At 44.8% G+C, this 26,848-nt stretch overlaps 1 protein-coding gene across 12 annotated transcripts in view; it reads left to right on the forward strand.

The window, feature by feature from the left end:
• The window catches only part of MAST4 (microtubule associated serine/threonine kinase family member 4), a 623,219-nt gene that overhangs the window by 304,420 nt on the left and 291,951 nt on the right, over positions 1-26,848 (forward strand). The gene's annotated exons all lie outside the window — the stretch shown is intronic.

Raw genomic sequence — 26,848 nt, forward strand, 5'->3', positions numbered from 1 at the left:
ATCTGCAGAAGTGGTAGGGATTTGAGAAGAGCCTAAAAGTCTTTTCTAACACTGAGAAGTGGTGGGAGAAGCCACCGTGGGCTGTGCAGATGCACTACTTGGAGAATAAATGGCAAATGGAGATGCGCATCTGTGAAGCCAGTGACCTTTCATTATAAGCACACTCGGCTTCGTATCTGTACTCTATCATTTTCAACTCAATAACCTGAGTTGTAGTAAAGAATTCTTCCAAATTACAGGTTCCCATGTTCCAGGGGTCAGTAACAATTTATGGTAAACCAGCTGCCAAATCTTCAGAGAACAGTGATTTTATTGTGAGTCTGCATTGTATAATCTGGGGAGAAGTGTGGCCAGGTAGAAGCAGTTAGCTTCCCAATAGCCATTGGGTGTAGAATAGACTACTAGATGGGTTTGTCCGACACCAGCTCTTGGCGTTGGATAGTCACTTAACACTGATCCTCCGCTGCTGTAGATTTTCTCATCCATGCCATGAAGTGCTCTCTTAATGAAACAATGGCGGTGTTTTTCTTGTCCGTCAAGCTGGTCTATCTAACTAGACGTTTTGTCCTTTAGTCCCAGACTTTGGAATGGTATTTCTCACTCCTCAAATCTCAGCTACTGACATCATTCCTCATTACCTGGCAGGCTTTGCTACTAGGCTGTCTTTTATCAGTGGCTTCAATGCAAGGTAACTTTGAAAGCAATGGGGAAAATATGGACCAGAGCGAAGGGTTCTTTTTCGCTGGAGGAGTTGGATTTTTTTTTTTTTTAGTGTGAATTTTTCTTTGCGTTAGAAAGTCTTTTGTGCTTTGAGGATAGGAAAACAAGCTTTAAAACCATTTTATTTGAATAAAAGTAAAGGGTTAGGGGAAATCAAAGACAGAGAATGTGCCTGTGATTGGCTAAGCTTGTCCACCAGGAATTCCTAAAGTGTCTTTCGCTTTGAGAATAGCTCACCTGTGGGTCCCCCGGTGTGAGTGCTGTAACACAGCAAATGAACAAAGAATGGAGCCAGGCGCCAATAGGAATAATAGTTCAAAGACCCCAGAGCCGCTGTGTGTGGAGCTGGGCAAGGCCTCTGTGAACTAAGAATCAATTGGCTGTGGTGGCACCAGGGACAGGATCTGGGGGACAAAGGGGGGCACGGAGTGTACAGAGGATGTGTTTTCAAGTCTCCTGGCATTTCAGCACAAAAGGAGGATGTGATTTATTCGAGAGGAGCCTTTCATTTCACACTGGAAGCTTTGCTGCTCCTGAATAAACAGGTTCATGAAGACTGTATTGAAATTTTGAGGCTGGGAGAGTAAATAGTGACAGGCATAGCATCTAATAAATTTCAAAACTAGAAAGTGTCTTAACAATGTATTTCTTAAAAAAAAATTCAAATTACCCAAATGCACAGATCATCCAACTACCAAAAAATTTGCATGCAATTCTAAGATTCATTGTTTCAATCTGCTGTAGGGCTTGGGAATCCTTTTTACTCATTCTCAGCAATTTTTTCCCCTTTTTCTAATGAGAACAAGGTTTATAAAACCTGGGCTTCCCTGCTGGGAAAACCAGCCCGGAGCTATCTCAGAGCAGATGGCTGTCTTTTCTCACTACTATAAACCTTTTAGGATTGATCTTTTTTTTTTCTTTTTCATTTTTACCTATCTGAGGAGTTAATGTGTTTGAGACCTTAGAGGTCCACTATTCAGAGGGGGCAAGCAGTTGCCTTGACCAGAGAGCGTAGGTGCATAGAGGATGTCAAATAAAAGCAATGGGAAATCTTAGCTCCCTGTAATATTGAAGGTAAATATAGGTTGAGTTTGAAGCATGAAGGGGCAGGCTTTAAAATATCTAAATTTTTGAGCCTTATTTTGCATTGAGTTTCTGGGTGGTAATTAACGCTTTCTGGGCCCAGGAATTTCAAGTGTTAAAGGATAATTTCTTCTTTTTTGGAGGATGCAATACTTGTTACTATATTTAAGGACATAGAAAGATGGGGAAGGGACTGGAAGACTGGTTTCCATAATTATTCTGGGAGTATTTTAGTCATATAAAATACACTATGTCAACTTTGTTATAAAAGTCTTTAGGAATGATAAATTTCTATTAGAAATCCTTGAGGCAGCTTATAGTTCTTGTTGTTTTCACATCATCCATCTAGAAATTATTTTTGGTCCCAACTAACATGAGCCTGAGTCTCATTTCTGAAACTTGTTAGCTACCACTTTGAGCCAGTTACTTAATCCCTCTGAGAAAGCCTCCATTCAGTTTTCTCATCCAAAAAATGAGGACCAACACAACATCAGCCTGGTCAGGTTGTGAGGATTAAATGAGATAATGCGTGAAATACCACACGGTCAGATATTTAATGAGTACCAAATTGTATGGCTACTCTCATCATAGTTATTAGGTAGCTGTTGTTTAACTTTTCTGTGATTTTTTCCCCCTATTTTATAAAGTAAGGGGATATGACCTTAACATTAAGTAACAGATTGATTTACTCACTTGAAAGATGGAACAACAGAGAGAGAGGGTCACTGGTTCACTCCTCAAATGACTGCAATAGCCAGTGCTAAGCCAGGCCAAAGCCAGGAGCCAGGAGCTCCATCTGGGCCTCCCATGTGGGTGGCAGGAGGCCAAGTACTTTGGTCATCATCTGCTGTCTCCCATGTGTGCCATCAGGAAACTGAATTGGAAGCCTGGAGTAGCTGTGACTTGACTCAAGCTCTCCAATATGGGATGTAGACATCACACAAAGCAGCTTAACCTGCTGTGCTGCCCCCGGGCCACATTCAAGGTCCATGTGGAGTGGGCATTGTGGCCTGATTGAGCCGCAGTTTGGGATACCCACACCCCATATTGGGGTCCCTGCTATTTAATCCTGCCTCTGCTTTCACTACTGTGCACGCTGGGAGACAGCAGATGATGGCTCAAATGCTTGAGTTTTTTCTGCTCATATGGGACACCCAGATGGAGTTCCTGGCTCCTGGATTCAGTGTGGCCTCGCTCTGACTGTTGCAGGTATTTATGGAGTGAACCAGGAGATAGAAAAATCTCCTCTCTTAGTCTCTGTTTCTCTGCCTTTCAAATAAACAAGAACAAAGAAATTTTAAATAATTGTACACATCTGCTTATTTTTTGAGTGGCTTCTGTGCACTCAGTGGTGTGTTAGGCAAGGAAGAACATAACTTGTAGGGTCGAGTTACCCGTGAGAGTGTAATTTAAGTGAGAAAGAAAGCAGAGGCAACCATGACTTGTAAAACAAACACTATCAGTGCCACGTTGATTTGAGTGGCGGGAGTTCTGGCAGTCAAAAGCCTCATTGGGAGTGGTGGTTTTTCACTTGGGCTTGAACTTGGTCAGCAGCACGTGTGCAGGCACACACATGTGTGAGTGCATGGGTGCATGGAGCATTTCTTGGCCCAGCTGGAGTAGAGGACAGGTGACACAGGTTGAGACGTGCCATGTGCTCGTCTCTTGGCCCTTCGCAGTCTGTAAACAGCTCTGAGCTCATGCAGATGTATTTTCAAATTCTGTGGATTATCTGGGAAGCCAAGGGAACTGCTTTTTATCTCCACATGGATTCAGTGGGGAATGACATCATCGACCTCATCGGGAATGTGGCTATAATTAGATGGTCTGGTGCAGCAGCCATTCAGCAGGGTGGATCAGTGCTGAGTTAAATTAGACATAGTCTGCCCTGTGACCCAGCTTACTGCTGATCCTAAACAAGTGGCCTCTGCAGAGGACCCAGACGCGGGTGTCTCGTGCAGCCTTCTTCAGACCGTTAAGGGTATGGTGGGGTAGGCAGCTGGCAGGACGGTTGGGAAAACAGAGTGAGGTCATCAAGTCACAGCCAGAGCCTGCAAGGATGTGCCACAATGGGGATGTAGCTTAATTAGAGTTGGTCGTGTAGCGTCACACTCTTCGTGTTGCGTGGTGTCCGTGTGCATCTTCCAGGGGCGTGTGCAAAGAGCTGCATGTCACTGGGACACATTGGAAAGGGGTTGGGGGAGGGCCTGGGACTGGACATGCAAGTTAAGAGACCTGGGTGTAGCCATGATGTGCTCTGGGTGGGGGACCCATGCCCTCTCCTCTTACACTTGAAATAGAAACACATAGACTGAGAGATCCTCTTTGTAGGAGATTACACATTTCAAAAGGGGAGGAGGCCTCCTGGGAGGCAGCGTTGCTGTCAGGAGTCTGAGTGTGGCTGACACGGCAGGGCAGACATGCGTGGGCACTTCAACATTCATGGGAAATGGGATTAAAAGATAAATTTATTTTGGCTCAAAAATATTTGAAATCTGTGCACAGCTGTCTCATAATACAAATTTTTCATGGGGTTTTAGAAGACCCTGCATAGGTGAACTCCTTTTGTCCTCACAGCAAGCTTGGGGTGCTTGGAGCTTTTTTATTGCCATTGTGCAGGAGAGGCAACTGAGTCACAGTAAACGTAAAAGATGTTCATGGGAAGCTAGCGGGAAGCTGAATTTGAAGCAGAGTTGCCAGGACTAGAATCAGGCACTCTGAAATGGTCATTGTAGGCCTCCCGAGTATGGGGAGCAACTGGGAGCAACTCGGACTAGACTAAGTTACTGGAATTAAGACTTATTCTATGCATCTGCTCTCCCACAATATGGCGCTGGGAGAGGAGGAAACAGCTTCTACACAGCTGCCTCCAGTTCAACCAATAAACAGCAGGACCTGCTCCTGATTGGAGGAGAGCAGCGTACTCGGCGTGTGGGTAGCAGAGTTGGGATTGGTGGAAGAGGACTATAAAGGAGGAGAGAGACAACATGCACCAGGAACATCTATCTGAAGGAACACCTGAGCAGCCCCCGAGAGAGCCGGCCGGCGGTGTGCCGCTCCCGCTCCCCCGTGGAAGTGGGGAAAGTGGCAGGGGGAACCGCCCTTCCACGGAGGTGGAAGGACGGTAGCCAACCCGGGAAGAACCAGCAGCAAACCCGGGGAGGGCCAAGCAGACGAAAGAACAACGCAGGGTCCTGTGTCGTTCCTCCACGAAGACGGGGAGCGACATAATGGTGCCGTGACTCGGATATGAAGCCTAGGCAGGGTTTAGTGTCGTTCCTCCGCGAAGAGGGGGAGTGACACCGAGCAGTACCTAAACCACTGTGCCACAATGCCTGTCCCAAGATCCCAAGATGCTGTTCTTCTTCTTCTTCTTCTTTTTTTTTTTTTTTTTAAAGATTTATTTATTTATTTGAAAGGCAGGATGAGAGAGAGCGAGTGCTTCTATTCGCTGGTTCACTCTTCAAATGGGTGCAACAGCCGGCGTTGGGCCGTTCTGAAGTCAGGAACCAGGAGCTTCCTCTGGGTCTCCCATGTAGGTGCAGGGACCCAAGGACTTGCGCCATCTTCCACTGCTTTCCCAGGTGCATTAGAGAGCTGGATTGAAAGTGGAGCAACCAGAACTCGAACCAGCGCCCATATCGGATGAGGCAGTGCAGGCAATGGCTTTACCCATCATGCGACAGCACAGGCTCCAAGACCCCTTTCTTGGCTGGTGCCGCAGCTCACTAGGCTAATCCTCTGCCTTGTGGCGCCGGCACATCGGGTTCTAGTCCCAGTCGGGGCGCCGGATTCTGTCCCGGTTGCCCCTCTTCCAGGCCAGCTCTCTGCTGTGGCCCAGGAGTGCAGTGGAGGATGGCACAAGTGCTTGGGCCCTGCACCCTCATGGGAGACCAGGAGAAGCACCTGGCTCCTGCGTTCAGATCAGCGCGATGCACCGGCCACCGCGGCAGACATTGGAGGGTGAACCAACTGCAAAAGGAAGACCTTTCTCTCTTTCTTTCTCTCTCAACTGTCCACTCTGCCTGTCAAAGACCCCTTTCTTAACCATCCTGAATGGCATCTCCTGATGTACTAAATAAAAGGGGTCCCCAGCAGTGCTCACTTTTCCTACAAAAGCTTAACATTGGTACATGCCAGGCATCCTTTCTGTGGGAGTGGTTGTTTAATTTGTTCACTCCGTGTGCATGTGTGTGAAACTCCTGAGTGAAGTATGATGTAGATTCACAAATACAAAGCTTGATGAATTTCCACAAATGGAACCATTCGCCGCTATCAGCACTCACATCTAGAAATAGAACCCAACCGGCATCCTTGAATAAGAAAAGAAAAGAAAAACTTCTGTCGTTTTTATGGGGCACTAAATTATGGTGGTGGAAAGCACCACCATGAACTACCTAAGCCTTCCCAAGCAGAAGCACTAGAAATGTAAAATATCCTGAAATTGCTGCAGGTGTCAGGTGTTGCCAAGGCACAGAGAACCCGCCCACCTTTTCATTGATTTTATCACAGTGAGTGGCTCCAGTAATAACTGGCCGAGGGGCACAGATGCCTCATGGAGGAAAGCGGAGACATCTCTGAATGAATTTAAAGGCAACCTTCTGTTATCAAAGGAGGGCCCTGTTTGGGCTGTCAGCATTGGCGAGGCGTCAGTAAGTAGGTGGCTAGATAAACAGATACTCGCCACAACTGGGAAGACCGCAAGGAAGTCTGCCACGGCGGGTGGCCAGTGTGTTCATCTCTGCGCTGGTCATTCTTTAACTGTGCCACAGCCGTCTTTGGTGTTCAGTTTCAGCTCCTCTGGGCCACATTTGCCAGTTTTGCAGGATGGAGCTATGACAACATGCGTCACACTAAAAAAAGTGTCTTCCCACACCCCCAAGGATTGATTCCTTCTCTTTAAGACCAGGGAGAGTGCATTTCAGGGAAGGTGTTTATCATGTCTCCTACCTCCCTGGTGAACCTGTGTGCAGGCACTCGCTGACTTGGGAGAGGATAGCACAGTGAAGTCTCACCACTTGCACAAGGCCCCAGAACTAGTTAAAGGGGAAACCAGGGTTCAGACCAGTCCATGTCCAACCTTAACGTCAAGCCGGGTTCCTTGTGATCACCGTCACAGAGCGGAAAGGTTCCTTTCCCAGGGTGTGTCCTGTAGCTACACAGGGTTTCTCAGGGTCCAGGCCACCATGCCACTTCTTTCAGCTCCAAGCCATGGTAATGTTCTTTCTCCCTCAAGTTCCAAAGATGCCCTTTGCCTCCGACCCCATTCTCCCGCCACCTGCTCCACACCACTGTGGACCCAGGTGATGGAGCAAAGCCCTTTCTAAAGAGTTTGTTGCGGGATGGGCATCGTGGCACAGTGGTGAAGGTGCCGCTTGGGATGCCCATGTGCCAGGTCAGAGTGCCTGGTTCAAGTCCCACCTCCCATCCCAGGTCCAGCTTTCAGCCCCCAGGGAGGCAGCAAGGGATGGCTCAAGTACTGGGGTCTCAGCCTGCCACGTGGAAAACCGAGATTGAGTTCCTGCTCCCAGCTTTAGGCTGACCCAGCCTCAGCTGTTAAGGGAATTTAGTGGGTGGTTAGGGGGCATTTAGCACTGCCTCCCTGTCTTTCTCTCTGCCTCATCAATAAATACATTTTTGTTTTAAAAGTGTTTCTTCTCCTAATAGTTCCTATGAGTGTCTCTACCAGTTCACAAGGAGTTTTGCCTTTCTTGGCTCTAACAAGAACTCCAGGCACCTAACAGTTCTGTTGAGAAATGGGGAATGAGGGTACAAATGGACAGTTTGCAGAAAAGGAAATATAAGTAAATGGCTTTGACACCCAAGATGTGATCCTTAACTGCTTCATAAGAGAAGTGCAAATTAAGCACTAGGTTATGTTTTACCTTATCAGATTGGCAAAAATCTAAAAGTGACAAAACTTTCTGGGGAAAATAACTTCCTTGCAGATATTGCTGGTGGGAGTGTAAGTTCCGCCTCTGTTAATCACAAGTACATGGCCAGGGACCTTTTGACCCAGCAAGTCCTCTGGGGTGGGGTTTAGTCATACACCCTACACAGGCACAGAAAGTTGCAGCAAAGATCGCTGTGGACAATATCATTTTTCATAACAAAAGACTAGAAACATTTCACATAGCTCTTTATGGCTAGCTGAATAAAGAAATTGGGCTTCCTTTATCCTGTGGAATACCACGCAGCCATGTAAAAGAACATGGAGGCTGTTGTGCATGCAAAAGGGTCGAATAAAAGGGAGAAATCAAGGGATAACTAGGTTTCCCATCCTGCGAAAGTGGAAGAGGAATAGAAGTATCCATTCAGATTGGTTGGTGTGATCCAGTAGTGCACATCTGGTCACAAAGTCTGAGCGAGGGCACATGCAGTGCAGAGCAGTGGGCTTCTGTGGAAGAGAGTGGGAACTAGCTGGCTGGAGAACAGGGATGGAAGATATTTCTAAAACAGCAAAAAACAAACTAAATGCACAGTTTACATGACATTTGAATCATTTTCATATAGGACTCATTCAAAACATTTTTAAAATGTTGTGTATATTTAAGGAATACAACATGATGTCATGATGTATACTTATAGTAAAAAGAATTACTATGGGGAAGCCAAGTAATGTGTCCATCATCCAACATTAAGTTTTTCTTGAACTATAAATAAACGCAGAACTTGGTGGCTCAGTTTCTTCCTTTTCACTCTGAGCCATCTCCTAACCCTGCCAGACCACCAGGCCACTTCTAAGGCTGTTGGCTCTGCCAACTTGCTCACCTTTCTAACAAGGCACAGTCCCCATCCTTGTAACGTTTTATTGCAACAAAAGGCAGCTTGCTCCAGGACAGAGAAGGAGAAGCCAAAGGCCCTAGAACTCCCTCTACGTATTTCAACACCTCTTTTTGCAGACCCATATAAGTAGTTCTGGGCAAAGTGGGTTCCACTTCTTTTCCACGATGTCATCTGGAAGGTGTGACATGAGCCCAGAATTAAAACACTTGCAAATGACCGTGGAACTGTTACATACTGAGCATTTGCCTTGTGGCCAGGCGCTGTGCTGTGCGCTGGGAGAGTCAGTACTTGGACTTGACGGTGAGTGAAACCAGCTGCCTTTTGCAGGATAACTTTCTTATCTTGCTTAAACCTCCTTTCAAAATTGAAGTATTATCTATATATAGAAGAGTACAGATATTTTAAGTGTGCTATTGTCCCATAGTAGATCTTAGCCACATTTTTTTCCCTATAAGAGTAACACACACTCAGAACAGTGATCAGTGAACTCTCAAACCGACGGCACCCATTCAGCCAGCACCAAGGTCACACAACATTACCAGTGCCCAAGACATCGCCCTTGTGCTGCCCTTATGGGAATTTTCAAAAGGATTTGAATTCTCGCCGGTTTTGTTTTCAAACACTGGTGTTTTTGATGATACTGCCTTCCAATATCTAATTTATAATGCGGTGAAATGCTGGTTGTTGTTTCCCTTTCTTCATATGAAAAAGTTGGGATTTGGCTTTGAAATACGGGTAAAAGAACGCCAGGGTAAAGCTGTACTCACTGGTCTTTAATATCTCAATCGCTGGAATGTTGTGATCAAAAACACTGGGAGGAAAAACGATCCGGAGTGGCCTAGTTCTCTTTGCTCTCGCTGGAGTGCAGGGATTGGCTGCTTTGCTCAGCAGGCGAAGCCGGGTGTGTGGAGGTGAACTGCTCGACCTCGCTTGCCAGTAGGGGGATTTTTTTTTTTTTTTTCAATCTTAGAAAAAAAAAAACACAGAGAATGACATTTGTTGACTTTTCTCAGAATCATCAGAGCTCTCTGCTTGCCAAAGACGTGTGGAATAGGAAGTTTGCCAAGATGGGATTAGAGGTTTATTTGGAGAAAGTGTATCGGAAATATTTTCAGCGTGCGGGTGAACAGATCATAGCAGAGGTTAATTACAAATCACCCAGTTTGGCTTTTGAGATTTGTGAAGAACCAGAAGCATCCCCTGGCCTTCAAGGATTTCTGGATGCCGGGTGTGCCTGTGTCCCTCTGTCACTTAGGCAAAAGGAAAAACAGATATAGCCAGCAACTCTTTTTTTTTTGTTTGTTTAAAAATTTATTTATTCAAAAATCAGAGTTAGAGAAGGAGAGGCAGAGAGAGAGAGAGAGGGAGGGAGGGAGGGAGGTCTTCCATCCATTTGCTGGTTCACTCCCCTATTGGCTGCAACGGCCGGAGCTGTGCCGATCCAAAACCAGGAGCCAGGAGCTTCTTCCAGGTCTCCCATGCAGGTGCAGGGGCCCAAGGACTTGGGCCATCTTCTACTGCTTTCCCAGGCCATAGCAGAGAGCTGGATCAGAACTGGAGTTGCCAGGACTCGAGCTGGCATCCATATGGGCTGCCAGCACTGCAGGCGGCGGCTTTACCCGCTATGCCACAGCACCGATCCCTAGCCAGCAACTCTTAAAAAAGACGTAACTGAGACATCCAACCCAGGTCTTCCCCTTTGGAGGGTTCTGGTGGGATTGTAGAAGGAGCTGGTTTCCTAGCAGTGTTCAAGAGATACAGTGGGGATACCCAGATAGCTCTGCTGGCCACCGCACAGTGAACAGACGTGCGTCTTTTTTTGTAACTGGTCTTAACCATCTTGACAACTCCATTGTCTGTCTTAAAAATTTAAAAATTTACTTAGGCTGGCGCTGTGGCACAGTGGGTTAACGCCCTGGCCTGAAGCGCTGGCATCCCATAATGGTGCCGGTTCAAGACCCGGCTGCTCCTATTCTGATCCAGCTCTCTACTGTGGCCTGAGAAAGCAGTAGAAGATGACCCAAGTCCTTGGGCCCCTGCACCCATGTGGGAGACCTGGAAGAAGCTCCTGGCTCCTGGTTTTGGATCGGCGCAGCTCCAGCCATTGTGGCTAATTGAGGAGTGAACCAGCAGATGGAAGACCTCTCTCTCTCTCTGCCTCTCCTCTCTCTGTGCAACTCTGACTTTCAAATAAATAAATAAATCTTTGAAAAAAATTTACTTAGTTATTTGAAAGAGTGATAAACAGATTTTTCATCTGCTGGTTCACTACCCAGCTAATGTTGGACCGATCTGAAGCCAGGAGCCAGGAACTCCATCTGGGTCTCCCATGTGGGAGGAAGGGACTCCAGTACCTGAGCCAGCAGCTGCTGCCTTCCTAGACGCATTAACAGGGAGGCAGATCAGAAACGTGTTAGGGGCAGGTGTTGTGGCGGCACCGTGGGTTAAGCTGGTGGGATGCCAATCCAGTATTCCCTCTCAGAGAGGCAGTTCGAGTCCCAGCTGCTCTGTTTCCAACCTAGCTCCTGGCTGATGTGCCTGGGAAAGTAGTAGAAGATGGCCCAGATGCTTAGGCCCCTGCCGCACGTGTCGGAGACCTGAGTGGAGTTCCTGGTTCCTGGCTAGGACCTGACCCAATCCTGGCTGCGGTAGCCATTCAGGAAGTAAGCCAGTGGATGGAAAATCGGTGTCTCTCCCTTTCCCTCCCTTTCAATCTGTCTTTCAAAAAATAAATATATATTTTTAAAACATATAGGATAGCCTGGACTCAGACTGGTACTCCAGTTAGGAATGTGAACTTCCAGCCTGGCAACTGGAGTCAGTGTGCCACTGCTTGCCCACGTTTAATATTCGCAAAACTTAATACGGGGTGTGTGTGTGTGTGTGTGTGTGTGATTCATGAGTCCTCCCTTTCCATAATTTCACACATTTATCTGCATCCTGCCTGAAAGAGACTTGACTTTGATGTGCCCATTTAATTTTCCTTCTATTTAATCTCCTGGGGATTTGCTGAGCCTCTTGGGTATGTGGGTTGATGACTTTCATCAATGTTTGGGAAGTCCTTGGCTATGTTTATTCATCTAAATCTTCTACTCTGTGCTCCTCTCTCTCTTTCTGGGACTCCATAAACAAACAAGTGTGTGTGTGTGTGTGTGTGTGTGTGTGTATATATATAAAATTTGAAATTGTCCTACAGATTTTAAAAGTCTTTTTGCTTTTTGCTTTTTCCTCTGTGATTCATTTTAGAAAATATCTAGCATTCTGACTTACAAGGACACTTAAAAGTATTCATGAGAAATAAGATTAAAATATATTTTTGTGCAAAAAAATTGAAATGTATGTATATGACAGTCTTCAATAAGTTCATGAAAAATGTGCATTATGACAAAAACTATGCATGGATTTCAATTTTTTTTTTTTTTTTTTTGACAGGCAGGGTGGATAGTGAGAGAGACAGAGAGAAAGGTCTTCCTTTTGCCGTTGGTTCACCCTCCAATGACCGCCAAGGCTGGCGCGCTGTGGCCAGCGCACCGCGCTGATCCGAAGGCAGGAGCCAGGTGCTCCTCCTGGTCTCCCATGGGGTGCAGGGCCCAAGCACTTGGGACATCCTCCACTGCACTCCCTGGCCACAGCAGAGAGCTGGCCTGGAAGAGGGGCAACCGGGACAGAATCCGGCACCCCGACAGGGACTAGAACCCGGTGTGCTGGCGCCGCAAGGTGGAGGATTAGCCCAGTGAGCCATGGCGCCAGCTGGATTTCAAAATTTTTGTACCAAAATAAATGTATCTTTTAATTCCATTTTCTGCAAACACTAAACACTTTGAGGTAGCCCCATAGACTGATTCTTTCCTTTGTTTTGCTCTGGCAAGTCTATTTTATTTTGATATCATATTTCATAGTCTGGCTTTTCCCTTTGTTTATTTTTGTAGTTCTACAACTGTCTTGCTGAAATTTCCCATGTCGTCTTTCATGTTGTCATATGTTTACACTGTATCCTGTATCATAGTTGTTTTTAAGTTTTTGTCTGTTCACACCAGCATTCTTGACTACCTGTGTATCTGTGTTTCCTGTTTCTTTTCCTGACCATGAGTCAGTGATACCCAGCTCTGACTCAAGCAGAGAGCGGAATGACTCAGCACCCTTACTCAAGTGGCACAGAGCAGGAGAGGCACACATTTTTCTGAGCTAAATATTGTTTACCGCTGCTTCTGTTATTCTTTTATTCAATTTCTTGGAACCCATTTGAGAACTGTGGCTATAGGAAGAAGCAAAACCTTTTTCTGTGACTTCCTCTTCCACTTAGGGCATAGACTGTCATAAAGGAACATCTCTCTTACTTAACAATCAAAGCCGATTGGACAAGTACAAAGTCATAGTTTTAAAATAATCCATACTAAGGCATACCCAACCTTCAAAAACTAAATTCTGGGAAGTGATGAGCTCTTCAAAGGAAAGAAGAGGCCCATGGTTGCTCTCAGCCCTAAAGGAGTGGCAGCGGGAGGGGGAGGGGGAGGAGGAATCTATTCTGAGTTGGGTCTGGAGGCGCCTGCCAAACTTAACAGTTTTTATGTCTAGCTTTTCTTTGTATCTTCATTGTCATCTTTGTGAGCATGGTCTCTGATGATTGTATGCATCCCATGTGGATGTCTCAGAAATGGGAGATTTGTTTGTGGAGAAAGGAAATTTGCCAGTAGGGCAAAGAGAACAAAGATGAACCTTGTGCATTGATTACTAGGACACAGTTCTGTTGTTCTGTCACAGTTACAAATACACAGATATGGCAACAATCCTTGTTTACAGCCGTTACCTTTTACATGAGCTGTAGGCCTAAGGGATGGTAGGCATGTATTTTATACCTTGTATTTGTTTCTTTAGAGATTTGATCTCTGTAGTGCATAAGGAATTTGTTTCTGTAGCTCTTGTTTTTAGGTTTTAAGTTTGTTGCTGCCAGCTTGCAAGGGGACACTTTATTGGATGGAAACATAGACTACCTACCACTTTCATCATAGTGCAGTTCAAGACTGTGAAAGTCAAAAGTTATGAAGTACAAAACTAGCATATTGGGTGCCAAAAATTCGTGTCAATTTTTGTGTGGTTTTCTTACCATCGCATTAAAATTAGCACTGAAACTTTTATTTCTCAAAGTGTCTTTGGTGAATGTGCCTGAGTAATGTGTCCCCCTAGAATGTTTTTTGGTTTGATTGGTTTGGGTAACATTCCAGTCATGTCCCTTGTGTGTAGAAAATAAAGTGCCAATGATCATAATAGTCTTGGAAAAATCTTAGAGGAAGTCAATCTTTTAGCTGTATTTAATTTGATATTTCTTAAACTTGCTTGAACACGTAACTTTTTGTCAAGGAATCTTGTTTTTCTTGTCAAATACCATTCATCAATGAAGTTCAAAGCAGTGTTTGGGGACATGCTGGGTTAAATGGACGCTGGCTCTTTATCTCAGGGACTATGAATAATTCATATCGGGCTGTCATTCTATCCACTTGGGAAATATCTTTTCCATGTTCTCTGATGAGGACCCAGGAAGCCGCTTAGATTCTGGAGGGAGGAAGAGCTGTCACCCAGAAGCCCGTCAGGTTACAATGTCCTTGCTTAAGAGCCCTTCCTTACAACCATGTGGATGTTGCAATGCTGTGCCTTTGTAGAGGCATCCTGGTCCTGGCTGCCTAATGTGTCCAAGGACTATCTGAGGCTGCTAGTCCAAGAAAATAAGCTGGGTCAGCTGTCATATCCCCCTAAATGAGAAAAGACAGCTAGCTGCCTAGCCTGCAATTGGAAGGAAGGGTCAATCGATACATTACCTTTCTGCCCATGTGTTTCTTGGCTGCTGGCTGAGTTGTGCCTTCTCCCTAGTGCTGGTGATCTCTTCTGCTAAATTTTATTTTAACCTTGCAAATAGGTTAAATGAAGGGCACAGTTAATAACGTCTTCTCTCATTCACCTCCAAGCATATTATTGGGGCTGAGTCTTGCTCCTCTCTCCCTCTAGCTGCAAAGCCTGCATAGTAGTTCTTGGATGGAGTGTTATGCAAGGAGCTGTTTTTATTTATTGTGGGAATTTCTCCTCGAGCCTCTGTCATGCTCTTGCACAGACAGAATGCAAACAGTTTTGTGATTTTTGACAGTAGCTGGGATCTATGTGGAATAGGGGGTTTTCAAAACATTTCTCAGGCAATATGTTTACTCTACGCCACCAGCCATGCAGTGTGATACGGTGCATCACCAACACTTGAAATAGACTGCAACAGGAGGTCAGAATGGAGCATGGATTTTCTAACACAGCATGTTAGATGAAATGATTTTGTGTACTTTGAAGTGGAAAATTCAATCAGAATTTTCCACACTTTTTAGTTAAAGCAACACTGTTATTTATTGATGAAAGGTAGACTAAGAAAAATACAGAATGCAAGCAAAGTAGACTAGAAATCTGGTATATTGTTCCTGGTCATAGCAGGAAATACTTTTTCACTTGTAATTTAATGAAAGCTACACAAGATAAAAAGAGTCTACTTAAAATATACAGCTCTAGAATGCTTGGAACATATGCCAATATGTTTAGCATGTGTGTGGATAAAAATGGAAACTTTCTTTTTAAGAAGTTCATTTTTCATTAAGAAATGGACTTCATGCTTGATAAGTAGCAATCACAATCGCCCAGGTAATCCATTTTTGGCTTAGTTTGAAAGTAGCAGGGTTCATTTAGAAAACACCTGAGAGTATCAATAATAAATTCAAGAATAGATTCTCTAAGCTTCCACTGAAGCAGGCTTAGAGAGTATTTAAATTTATTACTTGTTTTCATCTGTCCTTTGGAGCACTGAAGATAAATCAGCATAACTACCTATTATGTAGATGAATACTTTATACTTTCAAATTGCAAAACCTTAGGGTTGCACTATCAGATTTGTGAGTGCATATTTAAGATAGAATACTAACCTAATATTAGATTGCTCGGCATGTGCCAGCTACTGTTCTAGGTATTTTACATGCATTATTCCATTGAATCCTCACAATTACACTGGGAGCGTCTATAATCTACAATTTCCAGTGAGGGAAGAAAGCCACAGTAAGGGTAGGAAGTTGCCCAAGGTCATGTGACAAAGTGAGGGTGACACTCCTGGGCACGGCTCCTGTGCCGGTCTGCTGGGTTACATCCCTGTGTCTCTGTGGCTTCAACATTTACATCCTTGTGTGTATGTGGGCGGTTAGCAACTAGCATATAGGATTTAGCATATATAGGACTTGTATATTTAGAGTCTTTCTTTGAAAGATGCATAATTATTCAGCAGCCTATTTTACTCTAGCTGCTATATATTTTTTCTGATATACAGTTCAACTCTGTAATTCAGTTTGCTTTTTTTCTTTTAAACTAGCGTTTAAAGTGACAGAACCATTTCAAAGCATTAGTGCAAATTCATCAACTTGTCTAAATAGCATGGCTTTGAAAGATGGTTTAGGCTTTCTAAAACTTTGTATTGTTCAAAGTTCTCTTATTCTACAGTTGATTCCCCCTCCTTGCTCATACTATTTTGTAAGATTATCAGTTTTTATCATTGTTTGAGTGTGTGTTAACTTTTATTCTACAGAAGGTGGGGACAGAATCAACTGTCCTTTTTAGGTTTCCAAGGTAATCCAGAGACAGAACTTGTACATACAACAATAAGCATTTCAGTCCAGTATGATCTTGTTAGGCTTTTTTTGTTTTAAAGGAAAAACTTCATACGTTTAATGGAATCCAAAGTGAAGACGGCTGAACCGACCCCTGCACACCAGAGGTCTACACTGCAGGAAGGCTGAGGCGCTCCTGCTCAGCCATCACCGCTTCACTTTATTTTGCAGTGAACAAAAATAAGAGTCCACCTTATGAAAGTTGTTTCAGGTCTCGGATTTAAACGTCCATCTTACTTGTAGTCCTTGTGATCCGGAAAATCCACAGGGGTAGTTTTGACTTTGAAGGATGGATTCTGTCTTCACAGGGAGAACAGAATTCAGTCTCTGGGAAGAAGTAATTAAAACCCCAAAGTCTTTTATTGCTTTTGATATTAAAAAAAAAAAAAGCAAAAATCTCATTGCACTGATTTTTTTTTTTTTTTTTTTTGCTAATTAACTGTCACAATATAATGCCATTAAGCTTGGAATCACTTTGGTTAGCTTCAAAGTCATTAACACACACAGCAGCCCTCCCAAATATATTTTAGAAAAAGGAAACCAATCGACAGATCTCTAATCAATGCTTCCAAGGCTTTTTTTGTTTAATATTTATTTATTTATTTGAAAATCAGAGTTAGAGAAGGAGAGGCAGAGAGAGAGAGAGAGATCTTCCATCCGCTGGTTCACTCCCCAATAGGCCACAATGGCCAGAGCCGTGCTGATCCAAAGCCAGGAGCCAGGAGCTTCCTCTGGGTCTTCTCACCCAAGTGTAGGGGCCCAAGGACTTGGGCCATCCTCTACTGCTTTCCCAGGCCATAGCAGAGAGCTGGATTGGAAGTGGAGCAGTCAGGACTTGAACTGGTTCCCATATGGGATGCCGGTACTGCATGTGGCAGCTTTACCTGCTACACCACAGCACCAGCCCCTTCTAAGGCTTTTGACATAGAAATTAACTCCAGCCTAAGGAAGAGTTGGTTGTGTTTTTTTGGGTAGCCTGTGCCAGCCTTCATGGTGACGGTCTTGTCTTGGTACCTGGTGTGCATTTGGGTATGGTGTCGTGTTCCAAAGTTGACCTGCCATGGTCAACGCTCAGAACTTTTGGAGAGTACCATTAGGAATGTGTTCAGTGGCAAATTACAGAAAAACTCAATTAATGGCTGCTGACGTACATAGGGGTTTATATTTCTCAGATAAATGAATTTATTGGTGGAATGTCCAGGACTGGCACAGTGTCAGAACTGTGTCATCAAAGACTCAAGCTGTTTTGTGTCTTGGCTCTGCTATCCTTAATGTGATATCTATGACCTTGGGTAAAACACGCTGTCACTTTTCCCAGACTCTTTTTCCCTATTTGAAAAAAAATGGTGGTAAGCCTTTCTGTAATGGCAGGCTAGTGGTAAGGCTTATACGAAATCCTGCCTGAGCCACAGCAATGCAAGTTTTCGTGGGGGTGTCAGAGTCTAGTGGGAAATAGGGGATGCTACCTTAACCCATGCTCTCTCTCCTTTAAATTTTCAGTTCCGGCATACTTTAGCCAATGTTATTTAAAATAGCACATTGGAGAAAGCATTTTTTGAAAATGCAAGATATGGTACCTTTTTTTTTTTTTTTTAAAGATTTGTTTGTTTATTTGAAAGTCAGAGTTACACAGAGAGAGGAGACAGACAGAGAAGTTTTCCATCTGATGGTTCACTCCCCAGTTGACCACAATGGCCGGATCTGTGCTGATCCAATGCCAAAAGCCAGGAGCTTCTTCCAGGTGTCTCACACAGGTCCAGGGGCCCAAGGGCTTGGGCCATCTTCTGCTGCTTTCCCAGGCCACAGCAGCCAGGTCTCGAACAGCACCCATATGGGATGCCAGTGCTTCAGGCCAGGGCATTAGCCTACTGCGCCACAGCTTCAGCCCTGATGTGGTACCCTTCAACAAATAGGATCTTTTACTTACTAAGTGAAATATACCCTCCATAAACCAATTATTTGTTTTATTTTTTTTAAGATTTATTTTTATTTATTTGAATAACAGAGTTACAGAGAGAGAGATCTTCCATCCAATGCTTCACTCCCCAAATGGCCACAATGGCCGGAGCTGAGCCGGTCTGAAGCCAGGAGTCGGGAGCTTCTTCCATGCCTCCCACATGGGTGCAGAGGCCCCAAGAATTTGGGCCATCTTCCACTGCTTTCCCAGGAGCATTAGCAGGCTTCTGGATGGGAAGTGGAGCAGCTGGGACTCGAACCAGCACCCACATGGGATGCCAGCAATGCAAGCTGGGGCTTTACTCTGCTGTGCCACAGTGGCGGCCCCACTCATTGTTTATTTTACTCTGTGACCTCACTACAATAAATTTCAGTACCATTAGAGGCTTACATTCACATTATTGATTATTTGGATCTATGCATCATTAATCTCCCATTGCTCTCACACATTTTATATGTACATTTTAAGTGTTGTCTTTTGCATTTAAATGGAGAGGAATAGCCAGAAGAAAGTAGACTTGAGGGTATTAGCTTCATATAGCACTTGAAGAGCTCCCTTGAGCTGACTTGCCAGTAAATTTCTGCACTAAAATAGGCTTTCAGAGTAGTGACTGCTAGATAAACTACGAGGTATCCTTTGTAAATAAAAATGATTAATCTCAGTGGAATGAATTCACTGTCACTGGCCCAATAGTCTCATCCAATTGTTTCCTGGTTCTAAAAAAAAAAAAAAAAAAAAAGGCGCCTTTTTCTTTTTGTATTAAGGCTGTCTGTAATATTAATGGAACCTTTGAATTATTATCTGATTTTAAAAAATTGGTTCATAAAAGGATATTGATTCTTTAAATTAGGGGCAGTTGAAATATTGTTTATAGGCAAAATGACCTCGTCTGATGCCTTGTCTGGAAACCACTGTCAAGAGAACTGATCTCAAATCTCTGTTAAGACACGTCCTTTGAAACAGGTTTGCAGCTCTTAGTGGGTGGACTGTGGATCAGACAGTGATGGCTGGGAAATCTGTTAGGCAGGGATCCTACTAATTGCTTAGTTCTTATTTCCTGTTATTGATATTCACTGCAGTCTCAGGGCATTTTCCTGGGTAATGCGAAGATTCTAAAATCCAGTCAGGCTTTTGAACACTGAAGAAGTTGGCCACTGTTGTGTTGAAGAACCCTATGGATTTATAGTGATTTTAAAAGGTGTCTCATATCCACTATATTAACTAGCTTTTTAGAAGCTTATGAACATTGTAGCTTTTATTGATTCCAGAGAATTGGACCCAACAATAAGCAATAAAAGTCAATGGTAACTTTCTTCCCATATAGGGGTGTGCAGATCAATATTTTGAATTTACTGTAATTTGCTGGTAATAGATGGAAGAACTGAAAAAGAATTGCGGAGACTCATGGGGCACAGCTGTGTGGTGTTGCCTTTTTATCTCGGCTCACCGTGGGCCACAGGCTTTTCTGAGGAACAAGAAACATAGTTAAGTGGCAGGGCTGATATGCGTATTTATCAGGAGATTTCATAAATCTGTTCTAAGGAAAAAAGACAAGCTCAAGACTTATCCATGATGACTTTAATTTTGTAGCAATCCAGAAAGATCCATAGATTTGCATTGTCCAATGGCAGTTGAACTCTAAATATCTAGCACTGATGTTTGGTCTTCTTTTGTGACTGAATTGTAAGAAGGCGAGTGATTTCTCTGAAGCCCAGTTGGCTTTGAATCTTCAGGTTGTTTGGCAAAATCACACCCAGGTCAGCATTCTGAAGTTCTAAAGTGGAGGAGAGAGAAGGGTCAGGCAGGCTTGCTCTTCAATTGAACCAGGGTTTCCTCTCTCAGAGCTCTTCTCTGGCACCCTGGGGACCTCACCTAATTGGGATACTTACTTTTTTATTTGAAAGGTACAGTGACAGAGATTTTCCATCTGCTGGTTCACTCCCCAAATGACCACAAGCCCTGAGATTGGGCCAGGCTGAATTCAGGACCCATGAACTCCATCTGGGTCTCCCACATGAGCACCAGGGACCAAGTACTTGAACCGTCAATGGTCTCCCACACACGTTAGCAGTGGAACATCCAGGACTTGAACTGGTGTTCCAGTATGATGCCTAAACCTACTACACCACAATGCCTGCCCTTCTCTGTTTAATCACTATCAAATAGTCAATTGACTTAAATAAAGATTTTTTTCTTTTTAGCTTTAAGTTCTGTTGATCATGTATTTACTATTTTAGCCTCTTTTGTTATGAAGAACTCTGGCTTCTCTAATTTGATCAAAACTGTCCCTTAATTTTAAAAATGACATGGAATCTGATGCTTGAAAGAGGCAGTTCTTTTGTACTTTAGAATAAAGTAAGCACACAGAATGCAGTGTGACTGTGGCTGGAAGCTATTAATATTAGGATAATAAACACACTTCACTTGGTGTGTAGTGAACACTCAACATACTGGAGCTGTTACTCCTATCTGTACTAGTCATTCCTCAGCCAAGACCTACAAGGAAGCATATAAACTTTGAGTTCAGGGGCAGATTGCCCCTGGATGATACTGACTTGGAATCCAGTAAGTATACTTATGGTTGATTTCCAAGCTTGACTTTTTACATCAAGGTTATATTATATAATACACACACACACACACACACACACACATTTTATGAAGCATCAAACACTGTGGTTATTGCCTGGAAAGAAAACTTGCTCATTTACCTGGGTGGAGCTGATTATTTGACTTTTTACGTTTTTTTTTTTTTTTTCTACTTTAAAAGATCCCTAAATGGCCACAATAGCCAGAGCTTAGCCGATCTGAGGTCAGGAGCCAGGAGCCTCTCCCAGGTCTCCTATACAGGTGCAGGGGCCTAAGCACATGGGCCGCCATCTACTGCTTTCTCAGGCCATAGCAGAGCTGGATCGGAAGTGGAGCAGCTGGGACTTGAACCAGTGTCCATATGGGGTGCCAGCTCTACAGGTGGCAGCTTTACCCACCACGCCACAGTGCGTGAACCATTGGTTCACTTTCTAAATGTGTGCAATAGCCAGTGCTGGCCAGGCAGGAATCTGGAACTGCATCCAGGTCTCCCATGTAGGTGGCAGCGACCCAAGTACTGGAGCCATCAGCTGCTATCTCCCAGGGTGCACATTAGCAGGAAATGGGTCTGAAGCTGGGTAGCTGGGACTCTAATATGGGATGCAGGTGTCTCAAGTGGTGACTTAACTGCTGAGCCAATTGCCCTGCCTCAAATCATTTATTTATTGATGGAAAATAATTAAAATACTCCAGCGTCCAGTACATGTGAATTCAAAGACAAGCTAAGCTGTTTACCAGCTTTGGGACTTAACCTATCTGTTCCTCAGTGTTTTCGTCTGTAAACTGAGAATAACAGTGAAGAGTAAACAGATAATGTATGTCACCCTGGAGTCAGTAGATATCATTATGAAGCTGATGAAGACAGATGAGTTTAGCAAAGAAAAACAATTTCCATCAATTGCAAAAATTTTTTGAAGTAAAAAGGAGTTTGCATGATTGATATTTCACTTTTCATGCAAGTAAAGACTACTATTGTTTTAATGGGTGACTTTATCTTTGTGGGGAGCAACTGGGAGCAACTCGGACTAGACTAAGTTACTGGAATTAAGACTTATTCTATGCATCTGCTCTCCCACAATATGGCGCTGGGAGAGGAGAAAACAGCTTCTACGCAGCTGCCTCCAGTTCAACCAATAAACTGTAGGACCTGCTCCTGATTGGAGGAGAGCAGCGTACTCGGCGTGTGGGCAGCCGAGTTAGGATTGGTGGAGGAGGACTATAAAGGAGGAGAGAGACGGCATGCACCAGGAACATCTAAGAGGAACATCTAAGGGGAACACCTGTGCAGCCCCCGAGAGAGCCGGCCGGCGGTGTGCCGCTCCCCCGCGGAAGTGGGGAATGTGGCAGGGGGAACCGCCCTTCCACGGAAGTGGAAGGGTCGGTAGCCAACCCGGGAAGAACCAGCAGCAAACCCGGGGAGGGCCGAGCAGATGAAAGAACAGCGCAGGGTCCTGTGTCGTTCCTCCATGAAGAGGGGGAGCGACATAATGGTGCCGTGACTCGGATATGAAGCCTAGGCAGGGTTTAGTGTCGTTCCTCCACAAAGAGGGGGAGCGACAATCTTGTGTTCCTGCTTGTCAGGGACCATCTGGTCTACCTTGAGTCCTTCAGCGGTTTTGTTTTGCTTTTTGGCCATCCCTTGCTCCAGTTTCAGATTTCAGTTACTTAGCATCCAAAAGCCCTCGGAGCTTCCAGACCATCTCTTTTCCTCATTTCTGATGACACAGTGCCTTTAGCTGCACCGCAGGTGTCTTAAACCTTCCTGGAAGTTCAGTTTCTTCTCTATTCCTGTGCGTCCTACACACATTGCTCACTTGAATCTGACCCCTGTCCATCCTCCTGCCTCTGCCTTGATCCTGACCCTCAGCCATGCTTCCTGAATAAGCCTGGGGCACAGCTGGTTACTTTTCCTCTTGGGATGCTCACGTCCCATATCGGAGTACCTGGGATTGAGTACCTCACTTAAAAAAAATTGTTTGAAAGGTGAGCTATGAGAGAAGGAGAGAGGGAGAGGGGGATGAAGAGAGAGAGGGAGGGCGGGAGAGAGAGAAAGAGAGATTGATATTCCACCTACTGGCTCCCTTCCCAAAAGGCTACAACAGCCAGGGCTGGTCTAGGCTGAAGCCTAGAGCCAGGAACTCCATCCAGGTCTCCCATGTTAGTGGCAGGGAGCCAAACACTTGGGACATCTTCTGCTTTTTCAACTGCATTAGCAGGGAGTTGGGTTGGAAGTGGAGCAGCTGGGACTTGAATGGCAGCATCACAGGGGGTGACTTCATCTGCTATATCACGACTGGACCTCTACTTGACTCCTGATCCAGTTCCCTGCTGGTGTGAGTGGGGAGGCAGCTCATGGGCTGGCTTAGTGTGGACTGATGCAGGCGTTTAGGGAGTGAGCCAGCAGGTGCAAGATCTCTCTTCTCTCTCTCTCTCTTTATCTGGGTGGGGGTCCCCATATCTCTCTGTCACTCTGCCTTTCAAATTGATAAGTCTTTTTTTTTAAGTTATTTTGTTTAAGGAATACAACCATGCATTTAATATATACATATTTGAGAACATGATGGCTCTTCCCCGCCCCCCGCCACCTTCCTCTCACCCACACTCCAGCCTTTCTTCCCCCCCCCTTCCTTTCCCATTCTTATTTTTTAGAGATCAACCTTCAGTTAATTTTTATATTCATGAGATTAACCCTATGCCGAGTACATTGATTAGTATGAAGAAATAAAGGACGAAAAGAGCCTTCTAATGTCCCTGCGATCTCGCCCTCTGTCAGCTGCTCCACTCTCTAATGCCAGAGTGATCCTTTTCACCATGCCAGTTTGATCGTGTTGTTCTCTGATGTAAAATCCCATGAGCTCCCCTTTGCCTGTAGGAGAAGGGCATCTCTCTCTGCCTCCATTCTCCTCGTGTGTTGGGTTTTCCCTCTCCTCTGCTCCGGCCCTGCGGAGCTTCCTAAGACTTAGGCATTGCCTCACTGCACCCTACCCTACCGCACCTGTTCGAATGGAATCCCCATCCTCTGCCGCTCCTGAGGCTGCCCGGCTGCCTCGTAGACATTGCAGAAGAGCAAGCAGCTGCACGGAGCTTGTCAATGGGAGATGTTTGAATTGTTAGGAAGAGAAAACACAGGATAAACTGGTTGATTTGGGTGTATGATAGGGTCCTATACCCCAAAAGCCCATGTATGTGCAATTTAGATCCACTATTTGGAAGATAGCACTCGGGACCCAGTCTGCACCCATCTGTTTGCTATGCCATCCTTGCTATCAGCCTCCTGGGGCTACTGCCCCTTCTCTCTTAGGACCCCTCTTGAGTGAGGGGGAGGGGGAGGACATTCACTCCCAGGAGCCCTGACAAACATCATTTTGTGCTTTGTCTACCCAGATCTGCTCTCATGCCATCATTCAACCCTTCACTTTGACCTTAGGCAAATGAGCTTGGTTACTAGTTTAACAATCAGAGATTGAGCCTACTGTCAGCCCCACCCGCTTTTATTGCAGTGAGCAGTATTGGGCAAACAACAGTTCTGACCTTCCTCAAAGGTGACTGACGATTCTCCACACCCCCTCCCCGTGTATAGTGCATAGTTTGTAGAAACCTCTATTCCAGGCCTTTTCACACTGTATTTTACAGTAAGTGATGTCCTTTATCCCCAGTGCCTGGAACAGCATCTGCCGTATCGACCTGTACTAAAATGTGTGTGATTGAATAAAGGAAACCCATTTTGCTTGCTTTAATCCCTAAATGTGCCCTTGCTTTCACCCTTGCAGGAGATTTTTGCCTTCTGTGTTACTGAAAGGGCAAAACTCGTGAGTTGGACTCTGTTGCTCTTCAAAAATACCTGGTTTCACCGCACCTTCCTTCTTCCTTGGGGAAAAACCGACACCTCCCCTTTTTGTTACTCTCTGTGCCAGCGCTCCTGGCTTGTGCATTCATTCAAGTCTCTCTTCTCACTCCCTCGTATCCCCATTCAGATCCACTCTCTGGACTGTGGGGGGAAAAATTGGGACCAGTGATATTGGTTCAGATTTTCACGTTACCTGTTCCTGCTTTCTGTCTCTGGTCGGTTGCTTCTCTCCTGTGTACTTCTGTGGAAGCCAGTTGACTGCATTATGAAGCTTATACAGAGACTCAGTTTATGAGATCTTGCACGACCAAAATAGATTCCCACATCTTGACTAAGAAACTTCGTAGAAAAAACTTCAAGAACTTTGAGGACAATTGTTGGGTGTCTGGGTTCATGGTAAAAGAAACAACTTGACAGAAAGGGAGAAGGTAGTTACTTTCTTCTCCACTTTTCAAAGAAAGTAAATATGCATTTTTTATTACTTACTTGTTTGGAAGCCTATGTATGTGCAATGTTAGATCCACTATTTGGAAGATAGTGCCCAGGACCCAGTTTGTACCCATCTGTTTTCTCTGCCACCCTTGCTATCAGCTTCCTGATAGAGAAGCTATCAACAGAGAGCGAGAGGCAGAGAGAGAGAGAGAGTGCTTCCATTTGCTGGTTCACTCCCCAGATGACTCCAAAAGCCAGAGCTGAGCCAGGATGAACCCAGGAGCCAGGAGCTCCATCCTGGTCTCCTACGTGGGTGGCAGGGACCCAAGTAATTGAGCCGTCATCTGCCGCCTCTCAGGCGCACTAGCAAGGAGCTGAATTGGAAGCAGAGGTGGGAATGGATCCCAGGTTACCTGATATGGGATGCAGCTGTCCCCAGTGGCAGCTTAACTTGATGTTCCACAACACCCACTCCAGCTATGTGATTTTGGAATTTTTACAGTTTACTTTAGATTTTTGTTTTAAAGCACAAGCATACATATCAAATTATATTAGGATTATAGATACAAAAATAGAATCAAATGAAACCTACAAAAAGGGAAGATCCATTAGGATTCCCCACCTCCTTGACATTTCCCACTAGGATTTCCCGGACATCTTAGAGGGTGAATGGTTTCAGTGTGCAGGCCTTTCTGCAGGGATCTCCCTACTGATGTTCCAGCTTTAGTCTGCCTAAAAGATCATTTGAGAGGAAGACAGATAGCCAGAGAGGGAGGCAAAGAGAAAGAGGGAGAGCGTGCCAGGGAGCTCCCAACTGCTGGTTCACCACCCAGTTGCCTGCAACAGCCAAGGCTGGACCAGAGTCCAAAGCCAGGAGCTGGGCACTCAATCCAGGGACACCAGGTGGGTAGCAGGAGCCTAACTATTTGAGCCATCACTGTTGCCTCCCAGCGTCTGCTCAAAACAGAAACTGAACCCAGATACTGATGTGGGAGGCAGGCGTCTTAATGGCTAAGCTAAACGCAAGCTCCTATTCTACTGTATTTATGTAGAAAACCATGTGTTCTATGCACAGCTTACTGGATTGTCCAAGGGTTGTTTGAATGTCAGCCACTCTGGCCTCTTTCTGATGCACTGTCAAGCCTACATGTAAGACCTGGTACCACGCAGGGAGCTTTTCTGTCCTCTCCTTCTGCATTCCAAGTGACTCTTAGAAATGAAAACCAGAAAAATGGGGACCAAAGCATTTCTTTAACCAATGCCTGGATAGGCCTCCACCATAGCTAATTTTACACTCTCTCCAGTAGAGAGAGTTGGATTTCAGGTAACCTTCCTTTTCCCACAACACTTCCCACTTGCCAAGGGGAATAGCAACCATTCTAAAACTCCACTACAGCAACAACTTCTAGAAAATTAATATTCTCTAAAGCAAACCCCAAAGGCAAAAGGTTTTTGTAAACTAATAATCCTGAAGAGGACTGGAAAGTGTTAACTTCTAATAAAGAGTGAATGAAAAGGCTTGGCGGGATCTGTAGGGGTGGGCCCAGATTGGTGCTTTAAAAACGTCCTGGAGACAGTAATGTGTGGCCAGGCCACAGAGCCACGGCGGGGGCTGAATTATCTCCATGCCCTTTTATTTTCTCTCCCCGTTGGCATTTACACATTCAAGTTATGCTGTGTGTGTGATCTTGTACCTGCATTAGCTCTTTTGTGTGTGTGTGTGTGTGTGTGTGTGTGTTTCCCAACTAGCTTTTC

The sequence above is a fragment of the Oryctolagus cuniculus genome, chromosome 14, assembly GCF_964237555.1.
Source record: "Oryctolagus cuniculus chromosome 14, mOryCun1.1, whole genome shotgun sequence".
In the NCBI taxonomy this organism is placed as follows: Eukaryota; Metazoa; Chordata; class Mammalia; order Lagomorpha; family Leporidae; genus Oryctolagus; species Oryctolagus cuniculus.